This window comes from Cicer arietinum, chromosome 8, assembly GCF_000331145.2.
Source record: "Cicer arietinum cultivar CDC Frontier isolate Library 1 chromosome 8, Cicar.CDCFrontier_v2.0, whole genome shotgun sequence".
NCBI classification, from domain to species: domain Eukaryota; kingdom Viridiplantae; phylum Streptophyta; class Magnoliopsida; order Fabales; family Fabaceae; genus Cicer; species Cicer arietinum.
In genome coordinates, this window is record NC_021167.2 from 16,061,132 (window position 1) to 16,080,983 (window position 19,852).

Genomic DNA, 19,852 nt, shown 5'->3' on the forward strand with positions numbered 1-19,852 from the left:
TTGGATTTACATTTAGGTCATTTTCGTCCTCCCTTGGCATATTCTAGTCCATTTAGGGTTTTTAACCAATCTTGTGCTTCCCATAAGTTCATTTGTGTCATTTGTGCTTCCCATTGCATTGACAACATAACAAATGCACCATAAAGTAAATTATTAGCTTAACAAAGTATTATGTGTTCTGAAACTACAAAATAATAACATAGTATCAAATAATAATTTTAACAAATATGAACTTGGACTCAAAAAGTATGCTATTTATAAACTGCTGAAGAATTATAAACTGCTTATAAACATCTCAAAAAGTATGAACTTGCTTATGCTATTTATAAACAGCTTAACAAGTTATGCTATTTATAAACTGCTTAACAACTTATGCTATTTATAAACTGCTTAACAACTTATGCTATTTATAAACTGCTTAACAACTTATGCTATTTATAAACTGCTACAAAATTAAACATCTCAAAAAGTATGAACTTGGACTCTTCCATTTGGTTAGGGTATGCAGGCCTTAATTGCACTTGTCCAAATATGCACTCCATCATTGAAGACGGTATTAACGAGCTGCCGCAGCCTAATTTACCGCCTTGAGGATGTTGCGTCCCACTATAATAATGTCACTACCCTTATCATGGATAACTTAGAAGAAAAAAACATTTAGTGAATTGTCAAGAGTGTGCAAAACGGCCCAAAAGAACAGAAATACAACATAAGGCTTTTTCAATACTGAATATATTAAAGGGGTGGGTGGTGAATTACATCTCTACCACAACCGAGTTATGGACTGACCTATCTCAAATCAATGGACAAGATCAATTAATGCGAGTAAATGTGTATGTTTTCTACTACAGAGAATTTGGATTCGAGGACAAGAGTTTCATCGCTGCAACTCTCAAACAGCTCTTGAGCAAAATAGATAAAATCATTTCTGATTCTTCACCCAGAGATAGACTTTGGATAGAGTTGGTGATTGGAAAATTGTAACACCCCGTTTTTCTAAGCGATGGTGTATTTTTTTTTAAAAAAAATAATTAAAAAAAATAGAGAATTAAATAAGGTAAAATACATTTGGATAAATATTTAAGTCGTAACACAACGACGATTAAGTCAACAGAATTTACAAGCAGCGGAATAGTTTTTGAAATACGAATCCAAAGTATTTACACATCAAAAGTTGGTACATGTAACCCATCGAAAATAACATGTCAAGCTGACAATATTAGTATAGGTGCAGTCTTCCATTTTAAAATAAATACCATACAAAAGAAAGACATATGATCCCTCTATGTCAACCTAATCTGATCATTTTACAGCACAACTAAACACCCTGAGTGACCTCCACGCGTCCCGTGAGATCCTCCTAACGTAGCTGCAGTCAAGCGTTCCTATCTCCATTCCCGTCCGTAGGGTACGAACCGGTAGGATCGTCCTCACTCTCATCTGAGGGCAAAGCCCAGATTTCCACAATAATTGTAAAGGGTCACCAACCGAAAATAACAGTTAACACATAACGATTTAGTTTGTAAATGCACAAAATAACCTTTCAACTAAGCATGCACCTTAAAAGGATTTTCCATATGCTAAAAGTTCATATAATGCTTGCCAATTAACAATGAACTCAAAATGAAGTTCTCAAACCATCAAGTAATACATAACTGACCAAAGCATTGATAAATCAATTGAGCAATCGATTATCTAACTCAAAATAAGGACTTTTGCTGAGCCAATCGATTGCCAAATCGATTTGGTCAGTTCTGCTGAGTTTCTGCATGACCAAATCGATTTCTAAGTCGATTTTGTCAGTTCTGATGAGTCCCTGGGTTGCCAAATCGATTTCCAAATCGATTTCGGCAGTTTTGCTGAGTTCCTGCCTCTCTGCCAATCGATTTCCAAATCGATTTCTTAAAAGATTTTGAAAGATATATTTATACAATCGATTGGCAAATCGATTATGTTAAAATAGTGAACTTCCTGCAACTCATCCAATCGATTGGGAAATCGATTTCCCTCATCATTTTTCCAAAAATTCATAACTAACTCAATCACATTCATACATAATCTCAAATCCTAACACTTAGCACTGATAACGCAATCGCTACAACATCATTAGTTTCGAAATAGTATTGCAAGCAAACATGTTATCACCAAATTCCAAAACATAACACTTAACATTTATAACACAATTAATACAACATCATGGGTTTCAAAATGGTATAGCAATCCAACATGTTATCACCAAATTCCAAAACATAACACTTATAACACAATTACTACACATACCAAATGAACCAACAATTCACAATTTAACAGGGTGTAGTCTCTCACGGACAAACACCTGTGCAGTCTCTCACGGACAAACACAATTCACCAAGAAACGTAAGGCGTAAACGTACCACCTGTCACGGGTCAGTACTGTTTACCGAGGTGCCACCTATCCCGGGTCTGCACAACTTACCAAACGTAAATCGTAAACGTACTGCCTATCACGGGCCCGTACCGTTTACCAAGGTGCCACCTATCACGGGTCTGCACGATTTACCAAAACATACATAAGTAAACGAGACATTAAGAGATTCCCCATTCTTAATTCTCATCTAACTTAAACCAGGGCGTAGTCTCTCACGGACAAACCCCTGCGCAGTCTCTCACGGACAAACACAATTCCCTCAGGAACGTAAGTCGTAAACGTACTACCTATCACGGGTCCGTACTGTTTACCGAGGTGCCACCTATCCCGGGTCAGCACAACTTACCAAAACATACACGAGTAAACGAGACATTAAGAGATTCCCCATTCTTAATTCTCATCTAACTTAAACCAGGGCGTAGTCTCTCACGGACAAACCCCTACGCAGTCTCTCACGGACAAACGCAATTCCCGCAGGAACGTAAGTCGTAAACGTACTACCTATCACGGGTCCGTACCGTTTACCGAGGTGCCACCTATCCCGGGTCTGCACAACTTACCAAACACAATTCCCTCAGGAACGTAAGTCGTAAACGTACTACCTATCACGGGTCCGTACTGTTTACCGAGGTGCCACCTATCCCGGGTCTGCACAACTTACCAAACACAATTCCCTCAGGAACGTAAGTCGTAAACGTACTACCTATCACGGGTCCGTACCGTTTACCGAGGTGCCACCTATCCCGGGTCTGCACAACTTACCAAACACAATTCCCTCAGGAACGTAAGTCGTAAACGTACTACCTATCACGGGTCCGTACTGTTTACCGAGGTGCCACCTATCCCGGGTCTGCACAACTTACCAAACACAATTCCCTCAGGAACGTAAGTCGTAAACGTACTACCTATCACGGGTCCGTACCGTTTACCGAGGTGCCACCTATCCCGGGTCAGCACAACTTACCAAAACATACACGAGTAAACGAGACATTAAGAGATTCCCCATTCTTAATTCTCATCTAACTTAAACCAGGGCGTAGTCTCTCACGGACAAACCCCTGCGCAGTCTCTCACGGACAAACGCAATTCCCGCAGGAACGTAAGTCGTAAACGTACTACCTATCACGGGTCCGTACCGTTTACCGAGGTGCCACCTATCCCGGGTCAGCACAACTTACCAAAACATACACGAGTAAACGAGACATTAAGAGATTCCCCATTCTTAATTCTCATCTAACTTAAACCAGGGCGTAGTCTCTCACGGACAAACCCCTGCGCAGTCTCTCACGGACAAACGCAATTCCCGCAGGAACGTAAGTCGTAAACGTACTACCTATCACGGGTCCGTACCGTTTACCGAGGTGCCACCTATCCCGGGTCAGCACAACTTACCAAAACATACACGAGTAAACAAGACATTAAGAGATTCCCCATTCTTAACGCCCAGTTAACTTAAACGATTTTCAAAACAAAATATTAAGTAACCGAGACATTAAGAGATTCCCCATTCTTAACGCCCAGTTAACTTAAACGATTTTCAAAACAAAATATTAAGTAACCGAGACATTAAGAGATTCCCCATTCTTAACGCCCAGTTAACTTAAACGATTTTCAAAACAAAATATTAAGTAACCGAGACATTAAGAGATTCCCCATTCTTAACGCCCAGTTAACTTAAACAACTTTTTTTAAAACAAAATATTAAGTAACCGAGACATTTCTATTTCCTTCTTTCCTTTATATAACCTTTTCTTTTCCTTTTCCTTCCTTCTAATTTCCTTTCTTTCTATTCTCTCCAAGCAAACATATATATATATATATATATATATATTAAATATAACTTAACAAATATCTCAAAATATCTAGATATTTGTTAAATTACCATTTCACCCGTAACGCATTAAATTCTCTGTAAAGGATTTACCGCAGTTAATTTAAATTTATTTATCGACGAGTAATTCTAAACGGTGTCAAAAAAACTTTTTGATCCTATAAACTCCATAATATTATTAACTTTGGCTAAAAAGCCTCCGAGCCAAAATCCAAAACATAAAAAATACATAAAGTGTACTTTAAAATTATGGGTCTTACAAAAATCATATGGTTAATCTAATCAAATAACTCAAAGAAAGTTACAGAATATGGAGTATTATATTGCTGCCCCAAACCATCACCACCAATCGACATTTGAACTCCATGAGATTAAGCTTAATCTCTATGATCCTGTTTTCTAACACTGGCATCTAACATTGGCATCGGTATTCTACTTTCAATAAATAAATGATAGCAAATCTACTTGAGTGTACAAAAGTTGACAATATCAAGTATAAAAACAGCAAATATCAAGTATAAAAACATACACGAGTTTCTTTTAGCATCATACCGCGCGAAGCTTAGAACCAAAATCTGGAGTAAAATCTGGAAAAATATACACGAGTTTTCAGCAAGCAAATCTCTCGCCCAACCTGAGTAGAAAGAAAAGGAAAATTAATTTAAATAATTTATTCGTCATGACCAAACTTCTAATTACAATCTCATCGATAACAATCAAGGCAAGAACACAACTCTTTCAGTTTTCAACCTGTTTTTCAAATTGAGAACACACTAACATTTTCACTATAAATAAGAGATCACAATAAAATTCACATTTAGTATGAATACCAAATTCTCACCTTGTCAGCAATTCAGCTACAGTTCCAACATCTGCGGCCAAACATAAATTACTTTCCTTCTTAACCATTATCTCAAACAATCTCTTCCCCATTGAATTCTTCGACAACTTAGCCCTCTCTGAATACGACAACACCTTGAACTTAGTTTTATTTTCCAAAGTAGCATCAACCTTCTGAATTTCCTCTAAGAATCTCATAACAACCCTTACCATCTCATCATCAAGCCTTCCTATTTCCCTCAAAATTTTCACCATTTCAATCAATTTAAGAATCGCGTGCAACTTGATTCCATTACTCTCCAAATTCTCCCTTCCACCTTGCTCTCTATCAATCAAAACAACAACATTGCTGACCATCAAACCTATGGCACGCAACGGAGCAGCAGTTTCCAAAACCGACGTGCCACTAGTAACTAAGTCCTCGACAATCGAGCAACTTTGTCCATGCTTGAAATCACCTTTAATAGCTTTTGAAGTTCCGTAGTCTTTGATTTCTTTGCGGCGTATGACCATAGGGATATTGTGAGTGACAGACACACAAGTGGCAATAGGAAGAGCGATATAAAGATCAAGCCTTGGAAATAAGTCTATATATCAGGTAACCAATCACACTTAGGTCTTGATTTGAGAAAAAAAGGTCAGGTCAATTTAGTTAAAGCTTAGTTTAGCTGAACAATTTCAATCCTCAGGGGCAGTAAGCAACCTTGTCACTCCAAGCTGTTATGTCATTATGTGTGCAATCATATAGACTACTATTAAAGTCCTAAGTCCTAACTTGTATAAATGATTTTAGGTAACTACTCTAGCAAAGGTGTTCCATGTCTTTGAAGTAGATAGTTAAGATCATAATAAAATGAATGAGAAACAACAAAAATAATATTCTCCAAGTAATCTGAGTGCAACAAGTCAGGCTATATATTAGTTGTTTCAGTACCTTCATGAAATCAGACAAGACTAAGAAATAATCCTTTGTATAGCTAGCTTCCTCAAGGACCTGTGCCAGAACTTCCTGTATGTATACAGAGGAAACAGAATACACCAGAGGTTTTTAAGGTTTTTAACCAATATTGTGCATCCAATAAGTTCTTTTGTGTCATTGGATTAACATTTAGGTCATTTTCGTCCTCCCTAGGCTCATTCTAGTCAAATTAGGGTTTTTAACAATTATTGAGCATCCAATAAGTTAATTTGTTTCATAGGATTAACATTTAGGTAATTTTCGTCCTCCCTAGACTTATTCTAGTCCAATTAGGATTTTTAACAGATCTTGTGCATCCAATAAGTTCATTTGTGTCATTGGATTAACATTTAAGTCATTTTCGTGTTCCCTAGGCTTATTCTAGTCTAACTAGGGTTTATAACCAATCACGTGCAGCCAATAAGTTCATTTGTGTCGTTGGATTAACATTTAGGTCACTTTAGTCGTCCCTAGGCTTATTCCAATCCAATTAGGGTTTTTAACCAATCTTGTGCATCCAATAAGTTCATTTGTGTCATTGGATTAACATTCAGGTCTTTTTCATCCTCCCTCGGCTTAATCTAGTCCAATTTGGGTTTTTAACCATTCTTGTGCATCCAATAGGTTTATTTGGTCATTGGATTAACATATAGGTCATTTTTGTCCTCCCTAGGCTTATTCAAGTCCAATTAGTGTTATTAATTAATCTTGTACATCCAATAAGTTCATTTGTGTAACTAGATAACAATTAGATCATTTTCGTCCTCGCTAGGCTTATTCTAGTTCAATTAGGGTTTTAATCAATCTTGTGCATCCAGTAGGTGTGTTTGTATGATTGGATTAATATTTAGGTCATTTGTGTCTTCCATCGGCTTATTCTAGTCCAATTACAGTTTTTAACCAATCTTGTGCATCTAATATGTTCATTTGTATCACCAAATTAACATTTAGGTCATTTCCGTCCTCGCTAGAGTTATTTTAGTCGAATTAGGGTTTTTAACCAATCTTGTGCATCCAATAGGTGTGTTTGTGTCACTTGATTAACATTTAGATCATTTTCATCCTTCTTAGGCTTATTCTAGTCCAATCAGGGTTTTGAACTATTCTTTTGCATCCAATAAGTTTATTTGTGTTAGTGGATTAACATTTAGGTCATTTTCGTCCTCCCTATGCTTATTCTAGTCCAATTAGGGTTTTTAACCAATCTTGGGCTTCCAATAAGTTCATTTGTGTCATTGGATTAACATTTAGGTCATTTTTGTCCTCCCTAGGCTTATTCTAGTATAATTTGGGTTTTTAACCAATCTTGTGCATCCAATAGGTTTGTTTGTGAAATTGGATTAACATTTAGGTCATTTTCATCCTTTCTAGGCTTATTCTTGTCATATTGGGCTTTTTAACTAATGTTTTTCATCCAATAAGTTTGTGTGTGTTATTGGATTAACATTTAGGTAATTTGCGTCCTCCCTAGGCTTATTCTTGTCAAATTAGGATTTTTAACCAATCTTGAGCATCCGATAAGTTCATTTGTATTATTGGATTAACATTTAGGTAATTTTCTTCATCCGTAGGCTTATTCTTGTCAAATTAGGGTTCTTAACCGATCTTGTGCATCCAATAAATTCATTTGTGTCATTGGATTAACATTTATGTCATTTTTGTCCTCCCTAAGCCTATTCTAGTCAAATAAGGCTTTTTAACCAATCTTGTGCATCTAATAAGTTCATTTGTGTCATTGGATTAACATTTAAGTCATTTTTGTCCTTACTTGGCTTATTCTTGTCAAATTAGGCTTTGTAACTAATCTTGTATATCCAATAAGTTCATTTGTGTAATTGGATTAACATTTAGGTCAGTTAGGTCCTCCTTAGGCTTATTCTAGTCCAATTAGGGTTTTTAACCAATCTTGTGCATCCAATAAGTTCATTTGTGCCATTGGATTAACATTTTGGTCATTTTTGTCCTTCCTATGCTTATTCATGTCAAATTAGGCTTTTTAATCAATCTTGTACATTCAATAAGTTTGTGTGTGTTATTGGATAAACATTTAGGTCATTTTCGTCCTCCCAAGGTTTATTCTAGTCCAATTAAGGTTTTTAACCAATCTTGTGCGTCCAATAAGTTTTTTTGTGTCATCAGATTAACATTTAGGTCATTTTCATCTTCCCTATGCTTATTTTTGTCCAATAATGACTTTAAACAAATCATGTGCATCCAATAGGTGTGTTTGTGTCATTTGATTAACATTTAGGTCATTTTCGTCCTCTCTAGGTTTATTCTTGTCAAATTAAGGTGTTTAACCAATCTTCTGCATCCAATAAGTTCATCTGTGTCATGAGATTAACATTTAGGTCATTTTCATCCTCCCTAGTCTTCTTCTTGTCTAATTAGGGTTTTTAGCCAATCTTGTGCATCCTATAGGAGTGTTGGTGTCATTTGATTAACATTTAGGTCATTTTCGTTCTTGCTAGGCTTATCCTAGTCCAATTATGGTTTTTAACCAAAATTGTGCATCGAATAAGTACATTTGTGTCATTAGATTAACAGTTAGGTCATTTTCGTCCTCACTATGGTTATTCTAGTCCAATTATGGTTTTTAACCAATCTTTTGCATCCAATAGGTGTGTTTGTTTCTTTAGATCAAAACTTATGTCACTTTCGTCCTCCCTAGGATTATTCTAGTCCAATTAGGGTTTTTAACCAATCTTGTGCAACCAATAAGTTCATTTATGTCATTGGTTTAACATTTAGGTCATTTTCGTTCTCCATTGGCTTATTCTAGTCCAATTAGGGTTTTTAACCAATCTTGTGCATCCAATAGGTGTTTTGTGTCATTGGGTTAACATTTAGGTCATTTTCGTCCTCTCAAGACTTATTCTAGTCCAATAAGGGTTTTTAACCATTCTTGTGCACCCAATAAGTTTATTTGTCGCATTGGATTAACATTTTGGTCCTCTCTATGCTTATTCTAGTCCAATTAGGGTTTTTAAACAATTTTGAGCATCCAATAAGTTCATTTGTGTCACTAGATTAACATTTAAGTCATTTTGGTCCACACTAGGCTTATTCTAGTCCAATTAGGGTTTTTAACCAATCTTGTGCATCCAATAGGTTTGTTTGTGCCATTGGATTAACATTTAGGTCATTTTTGTCCTTCATATGCTTATTCTTGTCAAATTAGGCTTTTTAACTAATCTTGTCCATCCAATAAGTTTGTGTGTGTAATTGGATTAACATTTAGGTTATTTTCGTTCTCCCAAAGTTCATTCTAGTCCAATTAAGCTTTTTAACCAATCTTGTGTGTCCAATAAGTTTATTTGTGTCATTAGACTAACATTTAGGCAATTTTCCGTCCTCCCCAGGCTTATTCTTGTCCAATTAGGGTTTTTAAGAACCTAGTGCATCCTATAAGTTTATTTGTGTCATCGGACTAACATTTAGGTTATTTTCGTCCTCAAAAGGCTTATGTTAGTCCAATTAGGGTTTTTAACCAATCCTGTGCATCCGATAAGTTCATTTGTGTCATTTAATTAACATTATTGTCTTCGTTTTTAGGCTTATTCTAGTCGAATAATGGTTTTAAACCAATCATGTGCATCCAATAGGTGTGTTTGTATCATTTGATTAACATTTAGGTCATTTCCGTCCTCCATAGGTTTATTCTTGTCAAATTAAGGTGTTTAACCAATCTTCTGCATCCAATAAGTTCATTTGTGTCATTAGATTAACATTTAGGTCATTTTCGTCCTCCATAGTCTTCGTCTAGTCTAATTAGGGTTTTTAGCCAATCTTGTGCATACTATAGGTCTGTTTGTGTCATTGGATTAACATTTAGGTCATTTTTGTTCTTGCTAAGCTTATCCTAGTCCAATTATGGTTTTTACCCAAAATTGTGCATTGAATAAGTTCATTTGTGTCATTAGATTAACATTTAGGTTATTTTCGTCATCCCTATGCTTATTCTAGTCCAATTAACGTTTTTAACCAATCTTGCGCATCCAATAAGTTTATTTGTGTCATTTGTTTAACATTAAGGTTATTTTCGTCGTCCCTAGGCTTATTCTAGTCCAATTAGGGTTTCTAATCAATCTTGTGCATCCAATTAGTTTATTTGTGTCATTGGATTAACATTTTGGTCATTTTCGTCCTCCCTTGGTTTATTCTGGTCCAATTATAGTTCTTAACCAATCTTTTGCATCCAATAGGTGTGTTTGTTTCTTTAGATTAAAATTTAGGTCACTTTCGTTCTCCCTATGATTATTCTAGTCCAATTAGGGTTTTTAACCAATCTTGTACAACCAATAAGTTCATTTATGTCATTGGTTTAACATTTAGGGCATTTTCGTCCTCCCTGGGCTTATTCTAGTCCAATTAGGGTTTTTAACCAATCTTGTGCACCCAATAAGTTTATTTGTCTCATTGAATTTACATTTAGGTCATTTTTGTCCTCTCTATGCTTATTCTAGTCCAATTAGGGTTTTTAAACAATCTTGTGCATCCAATAAGTTCATTTGTGTCACTAGATTAACATTTAAGTCCTTTTGGTCCTCCCTAGGCTTATTCTAGTCCAATTAGGGTTTTCAACCAATCTTGTGCATCCAATAGGTGTGGTTGTGCCATTGGATTAACATTTAGGTCATTTTTTTCCTTCCTAGGCTTATTCTTGTCAAATTAGGCTTTTAAATTAATCTTGTACATCCAATAAGTTTGTGTATGTTATTGGATTAACATTTTGGTCATTTTCGTCCTTCCAAGGCTTATTCTAGTCCAATTAAGGTTTTTAACCAATCTTGTGCGTCCAATAAGTTCATTTGTTTCATTAGATTAACATTTAGGCCATTTTCCATCCTCCCCAAGCTTGATCTAGTCCAATCAGAGTTTTTAAAAACCTTGTGCATCAACAAAGTTTATTTTTGTCATTGGACTAACATTTAGGTTATTTTCGTCCTCCCTAGGCTTATGTTAGTCCAATTAAGGTTTTTAACCAATCTTGTGCATCCAATAAGTTCATTTGTGTCAATGGATTAACATTAAAGTCATTGTCGTCCTTCCTAGGCTTATTCTAGTCCAATAATGGTTTTAAACCAATCTTGTGCATCCAATAGGTGTGTTTGTGCCATTCGATTAACATTTAGGTCATTTTCGCCCTCCCTAGGTTTATTCTTCTCAAATTAAGGTGTTTACCCAATCTTCTGCATCCAATAAGTTCATTTGTGTCATTAGAGTAACATTTAGGTCATTTTCGTCCTCCCTAGTCTTCGTCTAGTCCAATTAAGATTTTTAACCAATCTGGCGCATCCAATAAGTTTATTTGTGTAATTTGTTTAAAATTAATGTTATTTTCGTCGTCCCTAAGCTTATCCTAGTCCAATTATGGTTTTTAACCAAAATTGTGCATCGAATAAGTTGATTTTTGTCATTAGATTAACATTTAGGTCATTTTCGTCCTCCCTATGCTTATTCTAGTCCAATTAAGGTTTTTAATCAATCTTGTGAGTCCAATAATTTTATTTGTGTCATTTGTTTAACATTAAGGTTATTTTCGTCGTCCCTAGGCTTATTCTAGAACAATTATTGTTTTTAACCAATCTTTTGCATCCAATAGGTATGTTTGTTTCTTTAGATTAAAATTTAGGTCACTTTCGTCCTCCCTAGGATTATTCTAGTCCAATTAGGGTTTTTAACCAATCTTGTGCAACTAATATGTTCATTTCTGTCATTGGTTAAACATTTAGTTCATTTTCGTCCTCCCTAAGCTTATTCTAGTCTAGTTAGGGTTTTTAACCAATCTTGTGCTTCCAATAGGTGCTTTGTGTCATTAGGTTAACATTTAGGTCATTTTCGTCCTCTCAAGACTTATTCTAGTCCAATAAGGGTTTTTAACCATTCTTGTGCACCCAATAAGTTTATTTGTCTCATTGGATTAACATTTAGGTCGTTTTTGTCCTCTTTATGCTTATTCTAGTCCAATTAGGGTTTTTAAACAATCTTGTGCATCCAATAAGTTCATTTGTGACATTGGATTACCATTTAGGTCATTTTGGTCCTCCCTAGGCTTATTCTAGTCCAATTATGGTTTTTAACAGATCTTGGGCCTCCAATAGGTGTGTTTGTGCCATTGGATTAACATTTTAGTCATTTTCGTCCTTCCTATGCTTATTCTTGTGAAATTAGTCTTTTTAACTAATCTTGTACATCCAATAAGTTTGTGTGTGTTATTGGATTAACATTTAGGTCATTTTTGTCCTCCCAAGGCTTATTCTAGTCCTATTAAAGTTTTTAACCAATCGTGTGCGTCCAATAAGTTCATTTGTGTCATTAGATTAAATTTAGGTCATTTTCGTCCTCCCTAGGCTTATTCTAGTCCAACTAAGGTTTTTAACCAATATTGTGCATCCAATAAGTTCATTTGTGTCATTAGATTATAATTTAGGTCATTTTCGTCCTCCCTAGGTTTATACTAGTCCAATTAGGGTTTTTAACCAATCTTGTGCATCCAACAAGTTCATTTGTGTCATTCGAATAACATTAAAGTCATTGTCGTCCTTCCTAGGTTTATTCTAGTCCAATAATGGTTTTAAACCAATCTTGTGCATCCAATAGGTGTGTTTGTGTCATTTGATAAACATTTAGGTCATTTGCGTCCTCCCTAGGTTTATTCTTGTCAAATTAAGGTGTTTACCCAATCTTCTGCATCCAATAAGTTCATTTGTGTCATTAGATTAACATTTAGGTCATTTTCATCCTACCTAGTCTTCGGCTAGTCCAATTAGGGTTTTTAGCCAATCTTGTGCATCCTATAGGTGTGTTTGTGTCATGAAATTAACATTTAGGTCATTTTCGTTCTTGATAAGCTTATGCTAGTCCAATTATGGTTTTTAACCAAAATTGTGCATCGAATAAGTTCATTTTTGTCATTAGATTAACGTTTAGGTCATTTTCGTTTTCCCTATGCTTATTCTATTCCAATTAAGGTTTTTAACCAATCTTGCGCATCCAATAAGTTTATTTGTGTCATTTGTTTAACGTTAAGGTTATTTTCGTCGTTTCAAGGCTTATTCTAGTCCAATTAGGGTTTTAATCAATCTTGTGCATCCAATTAGTTCATTTGTGTCATTGGATTAATATTTTGGTCATTTCCGTCCTCCCTAGGCTTATTCTAGTCCAATTATGGTTTTTAACCAATCTTTTGCATCCAATAGGTGTGTTTGTTTCTTTAGATTAAAATTTAGGTCACTTTCGTCCTCCCTAGGATTATTCTAGTCCAATTAGGGTTTTAACCAATCTTGTGCAAGTAATAAGTTCATTTCTGTCATTGGTTTAACATTTAGATCATTTTCGTCCTCTCTAGGCTTATTCTAGGCCAATTAGGGTTTTTAACCAATCTTGTGCATCCAATAGGTGCTTTGTGTCATTAGGTTAACATATAGGTCATTTTCGCCCTCTCAAGACTTATTCTAGTCCAATAAGGGTTTTTAACCATTCTTTTGCACCCAATAAGTTTATTTGTTTCTTTGGATTAACATTTAGGTCATTTTTGTCCTCTCTATGCTTATTCTAGTCCAATTAGGGTTTTTAAACAATCTTGTGCATCCAATAAGGTCATTTGTGTCACTGGATTAACATTTAGGTCCTCCATAGGCTTATTCTAGTCTAATTAGGGTTTTTAACCAATCTTGTGCAACAAATAGGTGTGTTTGTGCCATTTGATTAACATCTTGTACATCCAATAAGTTTGTTTGTGTTATTGGATTAACATTTAGGTCATTTTCGTCCTCCCGAGGCTTATTCTAGTCCAATTAAGGTTTTTAACCAATCTTGTGCGTCCAATAAGTTCATTTGTGTCATTAGATTAACATTTAGGTCATTTTCGTCCTCCCTAGCCTTACTCTAGTCCAACTAGGGTTTTAAACCAATATTGTGCATCCAATAAGTTCATTTGTGTAATTAGATTAAAATTTAGGTCATTTTCGTCCTCCCTAGGCCTATGCTAGTCCAACGAGGGTTCTTAACCAATCTTGTGCATCGAATAAGTTCATTTGTGTCATTTGATTAACATTAAGGTCATTGTCGTCTTACCTAGGCTTATTCTAGTCCAATAATGGTTTTTAACGAATCTTGTGCATCCAATAGGTGTTTTTTGTGTCATTGGATTAACATTTTGGTCATTTTCATCTTCCCTAGGCTTATTCTAGTCCAATTAGGATTTTTAACCAATCTTTTGCATCCAATAAGTTCATTTGTGTCATTGGATTAAGATTTAAGTCATTTCCGTCATCTCTTGTCCTATTCTAGTCCAATTAGGGTTTTTAACCAATTTTTTGCATCCAATAGGTGTGTTTGTGTTATTGGATTAACATTTAGGTCATTTTCGTCCTCCCTAGGCTTATGCTAGTCTAATTAGGGTTTTTAACCAATCTTGGGCATCCAATATGTTCATTTGTGTCATTGGATTAACATTTAGGTCATTTTAATCCCTCCTAGTCTTATTCTAGTCGAATTAGTGTTTTTAACCAATCATGTGCATCCAATAGCTGTGTTTTTGTCATTGGAATAAGATTTAGGTCATTTTCATCCAATCTTGTGTATCTAATAAGTTCATTAGTGTACTTGGAATAATATTTAGGTCATTTTGGTCCTCCCTTGGCTTATTATAGTCCAATTAGGGTTTTTAATCAATCTTGTGCATCCTATATGTGTGTTAGGTCATTTTCGTCCTCCCTAGTCTTATTCTGGTCAACTTAGGGTTTTTAACCAATCTTGTGCATCCAATAATTTCATTTGGGTCATTGGATTAATATTTATGTCATTTTCTTCCTTCGTGGGCTTATTCTTGTCAAATCAGGCTTTTTAACTGATCTTGTACATCCAATAAGTTCGTTTGTGTCATTTGAATAATATTTAGGTCATTTTCGTCCTCCCTATGCTTATTATTGTCAAATTACGAATTTTAACTAATCTTGTACATCCAATAAGTTCATTTGTGTTATTGGATTAACATTTAGGTCATTTCCGTCCTCCCTAGGCTTATTCTAGTCCAATTAGGGTTTTTAACCAATCTGTTGCATCCAATATGTTCATTTGTCTCATTAGATTAACAATAAGGTCATTTTCATCCTCCTTTTGCTTATTCTAGTCCAATAAGGGTGTTTAACCAATCTTGCGCATCCAATAAGTTTATTTGTGCCATTTGTTTAAGATTAAGGTTACTTTCGTCGTCCCTCGGCTTATTCTAGTCCAATTAGGGTTTTTAATCAATCTTGTGCATCCAATTAGTTCATTTGTGTCATTGGATTAACATTTTGGTCAGTTTCGTCCTCCCTAGGCTTATTCTAGTCCAATTATGGTTTTTAACCAATCTTTTGCATCCAATAGGAGTGTTTGTTTCTTTAGATTAAAATTTAGGTCACTTTCGTCCTCCCTAGGATTATTCTAGTCTAATTAGGGTTTTTAACCAATCTTGTGCAACCAATAAGTTCATTTATGTCATTGGTTTAACATTTAGGTCATTTTCGTCCTCCCTAGGCTTATTCTAGTCCAATTAGGGTTTTTAACCAATCTTGTGCATCCAAAAGGTGTTTTGTGTCATTGGGTTAACATTTAAGTCATTTTCGTCCTCTCAAGACTTATTCTTGTCCAACTAGGGTTTTTAACCATTCTTGTGCACCCAATAAGTTTATTTGTCTCATTCGATTAACATTTAGGTCATTTTGGTCCTCTCTATGCTTATTCTAGTCCAATTAGGTTTTTTAAACAATCTTGTGCATCCAATAAGTTCATTTGTGCCACTAGATTAACATTTAAGTCATTTTCATCCTCCCAAGGCTTATTCAAGACCAATTAAGGTTTTTAACCAATCATGTGCGTCCAATAAGTTCATTTGTGTCAATAGATTAACATTTAGGCCATTTTCCGTCCTCCCTAGGCTTATTCTAGTCCAATTAGGGTTTTTAAGAACCTAGTGCATCCAATAAGTTTATTTTTGTCATTGGACTAACATTTAGGTCATTTTTGTGCTCCCTAGGCTTATCGTAGTCCAATAATGGTTTTAAACCAATCATGTGCATCCAATAGGTGTGTTTGTGTCATTTGATTAACATTTAGGTCATTTTTGTCCTCCCTAGGCTTATTCTAAGCCAGTAATTGTTTTTAACCAATCTTGTGCATCCAACAGGTGTGTTTGTGTCTTTAGATTAAGATTTACGTCATTTTCGTCCCCCTAGGCTTATTCTTGTCAAATTAAAGTTTTTAACCAATCTTCTGCATCCAATAAGTTCATTTGTAACATTGGATTAACATTTAAGTCATTTTCGTCCTCCCTTGTCTTATTCTAGTCCAATTGGGGTTTTTAACCAATCTTGTGCATCCATTAGGTGTGTTTGTGTTATTGGATTAACATTTCGGTTATTTTTGTCCTCCCTAGGCTTATTCTTGTCAAATTAGGCTTTTTAACTAATCTTGTACATCCAATAAGTTTGTGTGTGTTATTGGGTTAACATTTATCTCATTTTCGTCCTCCCTAGGCTTATTCTAGTCCAATAAGGGTTTTTAACCAATCTTGTGCATCCAATAAGTTCATTTGTCTCATTAGATTAACGTTAACGTCATTGTCGTCCTCCCTAGGCTTATTCTAGGCCAATAATTGTTTTTAACCAATCTTGTGCATCCAATAGGTGTGTTTGTGTCATTAGATTAATATTTACGTAATTTTCGTCCCCCAAGGCTTATTCTTGTCAAGTTAAGGTGTTTAACCATTCTTCTGCATCCAATAAGTTCATTTGTGTTATTGGATTAACATTTAGGTCATTTTCTTCCTCCCTAGTCTTACTCTAGTCCAATTGGGGTTTTTAACCAATCTTGTGCATCCAATAGGTGTGTTTGTGTCATTGGATTAACATTTAGGTCATTTTTGTCCTCCCTAGACTTATTCTTGTCAAATTAGGCTTTTTAACTAATCTTGTACATCCAAAAAGTTTGTGTGTGTTATTGGATTAACATTTAGGCCATTTTCGTCCTCCCTAGGCTTATTCTAGTCCAATTAGGGTTTTTAACCAATTTTGTGCATCCAATAGGTGTGTTTACGTCATAGGAATAACATTTTTGTCATTTACGTCGTCACTAGGCTTATGCTAGTCCGATTAGGCTTTTTAACCAATCTTGGGCATCCAATATGTTCATTTGTGTCATTGGATTAACATTTAAGTCATTTTCGTCCTCCCTAGACTTATTTTAGTCCAATTAGGGTTTTAACCTATCTTGGGTATCCAATAAGTTCATTTGTGTCATTGGATGAACATTTAGGTCATTTTCGTCCTCCCTAGACTTATTTTAGTCCAATTAGGGTTTTTAACCAATCTTGGGCATCCAATATGTTCATTTGTGTCATTGGATTAACATTTAGGTTTTTTTCGTCCTCCCTAGACTTATTATAGTCCAATTAGGGTTTTTAATCAATTTTGTGCTTCCAGTAAGTTCACTTTTGTTACTGGATTAACATTGAGGTCATTTTCGTCCTCCCTATACTTATTCTAGTCCAATTAGGGTTTTAACATATCTTGTGCATCCAATAAGTTCATTTGTGTCATTGGATTAACATTTAAGTCATTTTCGTCCTCCCTAGGCTTATTCTAGTTCAATTAGGATTTTTATCCAAACTTGTGGATCCTACAATTTCATTTGTGTCATTGGATTAATATTTAGGCTATTTCTTTCCTCCCCAGGCTTATTCTAGTCCAATTAGGGTTTTTAAACAGTCTTGTTCATCCAATAAGTTCATTTGTATCATTGGATAAGCATTTAAGTTATTTTCGTCCTCCCAAGGCCTATTCCATTCCCATTAGGGTTTTTAACCAATCTTGTTCATCCAATAAGTTCATTTTTGTCATTTGTTTAAATTTTAGGTTATCTTCTTCCTCCCTAGGGTTATTCTAGTCCAACTAGGGTTTTTAACCAATCTTGTGTATTCAATAGGTGTGTTTGTGTCATTGGATTCACATTTAGGTCATTTTCGTTCTCCTTAGGCTTATTCTTGTCCAATTAGGGTTTTTAACCAATCATGTGCATCTAATAAGTTCATTTGTGTCATTTGATTCAAATTTAGGTCATTTTCTTCCTCCTTATGCATATTATTGTCAAATTAGGTTTTTTATCTAATCTTGGGCATCCAATAAGTTCATTTGTGTCATTGGATTAAAATTTAGGTCATTTTCGTCCTCTCTAGGCTTATTCTAGTTTAATTAGGTTTTTTAACCATTCTTAAGCATCCAATACGTTTATATGTGTTGTTGGATTAACATTTAGGTCATTTTCGTCGTCCATTGGCTTATTCTACTCCATTTAGGATTTTCAAACAATCTTGTGCATCCAAACAGTTCATTTGTGTCACTGGATTAACATTTATATCATTTTCGTCCTCCCAAGGCTTAGTCCTCCCTAGGCTTATTGTAGCCCAATTAGGGTTTTAACGAATCTTGGGCATCCAATAAGTTCATTTGTGTCATTGAATTAACGTTTAGGTCATTTTCATCCTCCCTAGACTTATTCTAGTCCAATTAGGATTTTGAACCAATCTTGTGCATCCAATAAGTTCAATTGTGTCATTGGATTAACATTAAGGCCATTTAGGTCCTCCCTAGGCTTATTCAAGTTCAATAATGGTTTTTAACCAATCTTGTGCGTCCGTTAGGTGTGTTTGTGTCATTGGATTAACATTCAGGTCGTTTTCGTCCCCCCTAGGCTTATTCTAGTTAAATTTGGGTTTCAAACCATTCTTCTGCATCCAATAAGTTTATTTGTGTCATTGGATTAACATTTAGGTCATTTTCGTCCTCCCTAGTATTATTCTTGTCCAATAAGGTGTAAGACATGAGTTTCCCTGATCATGTTTTTGATTTAATTCCCAAACATACAGTACATATGAAATATTTGATTGATCTAATGATTTGAATTGAGAAACATTTCAGGCAAACAAGCAGACACCATACACTTGGAACAAAAGCTTGCAACTCAAGGAATTAACCAAAGTTGGAGGATGTGCTTGAGAAAGATGCAATTATATGTTGTGTAATTAGGTGTCATAGTAGTTAGTTTGTTAGACTAATCACTATGGTCTCATGCTTAAGTCTTTGCCAATGAATAAATCAATCAACCAATAAGTCAATTGATGAATCAATTGATAAATCGATTGTCTGACTCAGAACAAGTGTTTTCACTACATAAATCGATTGGGCAATCGATTAGTTTAAAGTTTTTAGTGAAACCTGAGTTTTGGGATAAAACCAATCAATTGGACAATCGATTGGGCAATCAATTGATCAATCGATTTTACAAGTCTCAGAACCAACCATGTATGGAATCAATCGATTGACAAATCGATTGGGACAAAGTTTTAAAATCAGGAATAATTTCTGTGATGCAGTAAATCGATTGAGACATCAATTGATTTAGATTTCTTAAACTCCAAGATTGAGGCAATCGATTAGGCAATCGATTGCAAATTAATCATTTATCAGAACAACTTTGATTAAATCGATTGGCACATAGATTTTGTCAAAATAGCTGAAGTTCTGTAACAAGCACAATCGATTGGAAAATCGATTGACGTTTAAGTCTGAGTCACTGTGATCAGCACAATCGATTGACGAATCGATTGAAGCTAATGTTTAAGTTACAGAATGGACTCAGCTCAATGCCAAATCGATTATGATTGTGATTATGAAATCGACTGAGCAATCGATTGTTTTGATCTCGTTGTTGGAACAAAACATCTATAATCGATTACTCAATCGATTCTGATAAAATCATAGTATCAGTTCTG

At 35.1% G+C, this 19,852-nt stretch overlaps 1 pseudogene; it reads right to left on the reverse strand.

Annotated features, from left to right (window-relative positions):
- Positions 1 to 4,615: 4,615 nt before the first annotated feature.
- LOC101511843 (uridine 5'-monophosphate synthase-like) overlaps positions 4,616 to 19,852 on the reverse strand; it is a 19,623-nt pseudogene continuing 4,386 nt past the window's right edge.